Consider the following 3,440-nt stretch of genomic DNA (forward strand, 5'->3'; position numbering starts at 1 on the left):
TCTACCTTGTTGACAAAAATGTCATAATAGGAATGATAGCATCAAGATGTTGACATAGGTCATTCCCAACTTTGGTCTCCCTCACAAGAAGACCAACTAGTAATTATCCATAGACAAGACACCATTGTGAAAATCCCAGAAACTGGAGGTGAGGCTAAAGCACCCCTTGGACCACAAAGAACAAACAGGACCACATTTCAAGGGTAAGAGGAGTGGCTACACTCTGACTGCATTGCCTCCCACTCCCTCTACCCCAAGAACAACACTGCATTGCACTGAGATAGCCCCCGGATTTAGATTTCTCCAGTGGAAAAAAAAGAGCCCAAGGTGAACACCCAGCTCCCTCAGCATTTTATCTAACACAATCACAACAAATAATTTAAAATGGTTAAAGATTAAATGTAAAATCTCAAACCATAAAACTCCTAGAAGAAAACACAGGAAAAGCTCCTTGACATTGGTCTTGGCAATGATTTTATGGATAGGATAGTCAAAGCATAAGAAACAAGAGCAAAAATAAACCAGTGGGCCTAACTATATCAAACTAAAATGCTTCTGCATAGTAAAAGAAATGATAAATTAAATGAAAAGCCAACGTATTATCCAAATAATGAAATTAACTATTCATTTCCACATGAGATTATAAACTCTTTGCAGGCAGGGAACTTGTTATACTTTTGAATTTTCCATAATATCTGTTAAGACATGTAAGTATATAATAAATATTTCTCGTTTAATTAATTTAGTCAACATTAAATCTGACTTTTGCATAAGGATACTTTTTTTAAAAAAAGATTTTATTTATTTATTTGAGACAGAGAGAGAGCGAGCACAAGTGGGGATGAGGGTCAGAGGGAGAGGGAGAAGCAGACTCTCCACTGGGCAGAGAGCCCAATGTGGGGCTCGATTCCTGGACCCCAAGATCATGACCTGAACCGAAGGCAGACGCTTAACCGACTGAGCCACCGAGGTGCAACCCCCCCTTTTCTAGAGAAAGAGAGAGAGTGAGCAGGTGAAAGGGCAGAGGGAGAGGGAGAGGGAGAGAGAATCTTAAGCAAGCTCCAGGCCCAGAGTAGAGCAAACTTGAATGAAGAACCTAATGACCTTTTCCATAAATACATTTCACAGGTAGAAGAGTACTCTTCTGTACTTTGAAAAGTATGATTTACTTAATATCAAAATAAATGCTTTGCTCATATAAAAGCTGTAATAAAATATTAGTAATAAAATAATAAAAGCATTTTTCTTAGAAGAAAAAGAAAAGAAAAGCCAACATACAGAATAGGAGACAATATTTACAAGCCATATATCTGATAAGGGATTAATATCTAAAATACATAAGGAACTCCTATAACTCAGTAGGAAAAACACAAGTAGTCCAACTAAAAAAAGGGCAAAAGATCTGAATAGACATTTTTCCAAAGAAGACATACAAACGTCGAGCAGCTAGATGAGAAGGTGTTCAAAACCACTAATCATCAGGGAAATTCAAATAAAAACTAGTGAGAGAATGAGCGAGCAGCTGGATATCAGGAAGTTCTGGGCGGGTCAGCTTTGGAATGGAAAAGAGTGTGCAGAGCAGTTAACCCTGCAACACAGAACCCAACAATCTGTAAAGTGAAGTCCTCAGAAATCAGAAGAGTAAGGAACTTCAGCGGTTTTCAGTAGAAATCTGGAGGTGCATTTTCATTGGTTAAAAAATGACTACTCTTGAAAGTTTAGAAACCGATCCAGTCTGAGGAGCAGGAGATGGAATAGAAACTAAGAAGCCACCTAAATCTGTTAGGTCTGGAGTCCAACCCATAAAGGATCACATCCTTCAAGAATCCACGAAAGACAGCAGTTCCATCAGGAAGCCCAGGAGTTCAACTAAGGAAGATTCTCACTGAAAAAGCAGTGGAAGTAGAAACTGTAAGAATATTAGTTTCCAACACTGCTCTAACCCATGATATCCCCAACAAAAATGCAAAGGTGGAGTCTCTGGGACATCATAGATGAGAATTCCTTGGTCAGTCAGAGAGAGTCATAGAACCCAGGAAGGAACTATCAGAGGTAAAGAATATATTGGAAAAGCACAAGAACTCTTTTTTTTTTTAAAGATTTTATTTATTTGACAGAGAGAGACACAGCAAGAGAGGGAACACAAGCAGGGGGAGTGGGAGAGGGAGAAGCAGGCTTCCCGCAGAGCAGGGTGCCTGATGCGGGGCATGATCCCAGGACCCTGGGATCATGACCTGAGCCGAAGGGAGATGCTTAACGACTGAGCCACCCAGGTGCCCCAAGAAAAGCACAAGAACTCTTAAAAGTTACTACAGGACAAAGATCTTTCAAACCAGCTCAGTGTACAGAGATCAACTGAATTTAAAAAGTTGCTAGTGGCTTCTGTTGGGGATGATAGTCAGTATCACTTTGAATGTCTAGTCCGTGAGAAAAATCAGCTTATTTTAGAAAATGCAGCCCTAGGTCAAAACACAGCTCAACTTTCTGAATAGTTAGAACATGTATCAATATAGTGTGATGTATGGCAAAGTAATTTCCTCACGAGCAGGATTATAGCAGATGAGTTAACCAACTCCAGAGCAGATTCACGGCATCAAAACCCTGATGCACAGAGTGCTATTCAAAATCTCCTGAGTGAATGGAATAGTTTTGTCAGGAAATGACAATTACCCAGAAATTGTTGGAGGAGCTCTTAGTCTCCCTGTAGTGGGGAAGAGAGCATACTTGCTACCCTAGTACACAGCCTTACACCATAGCAGGACTAGCATTAACAAATCACAAGTTGGCAAAGGCAGTAAATGCTCATCTTCTGGATAATGTTGGCACTAACAGTCAAAAGAAGATTCCATCAACAGTTGAATTCTGCAGCACCCCAGCAGAAAAAAAATGGCTGAAAGGGTTCTACTCATTTTGGATCCAGTTACCTGTACAGAAAGCTCACCTGATAATCTATTTTCTGAGTTTTCACCTTACTTGCTACAAATAAAAATATTGGATGACTTCATCCTTATACAGATATGAAAATACAACTTTCAGTTGTAGCAATCACTGCCAGGAAGAACTCACGGTCCTTTAATATTCAGTATGTTGGAGGCATGGCTTTAGGCACTTGCTTCTTACCCAAGAGTCAATACTATTTGGGAGTTCTTATAATGGTAGAAGTAATATCACTTTCTATTTAAGTAATACATATTACTTATATCAACGATGTTTCATGTACTGGACCACAGATTACCCTGTTTCAGTAACTATCTCAGGGTAAGAAAAGAATGAAACTGTGAGGATATATTTAAAGTAGATGATACTTCCCAGGCATTACATAATGCTTTTCCCAAAGGACTCTGAAAGAAAAAGAGTCTATCTTTATTTTAGGCCCTAAGGTATATCTTGCTATGTATTTAATATGAGCAGATTTAATTGTGATACTCTCTAATGCAGGG

At 39.2% G+C, this 3,440-nt stretch overlaps 1 pseudogene; it reads left to right on the forward strand.

Moving 5' to 3' along the window:
* The first annotated feature begins 1,700 nt into the window (after window positions 1–1,700).
* Window positions 1,701–3,076, forward strand: LOC118021377 (annotated as a pseudogene).
* Window positions 3,077–3,440: the final 364 nt, after the last annotated feature.

Source organism: Mirounga leonina, unplaced genomic scaffold (assembly GCF_011800145.1).
Source record: "Mirounga leonina isolate KUSES-001 unplaced genomic scaffold, KU_Mleo_1.0 Mir_174, whole genome shotgun sequence".
NCBI lineage: Eukaryota > Metazoa > Chordata > Mammalia > Carnivora > Phocidae > Mirounga > Mirounga leonina.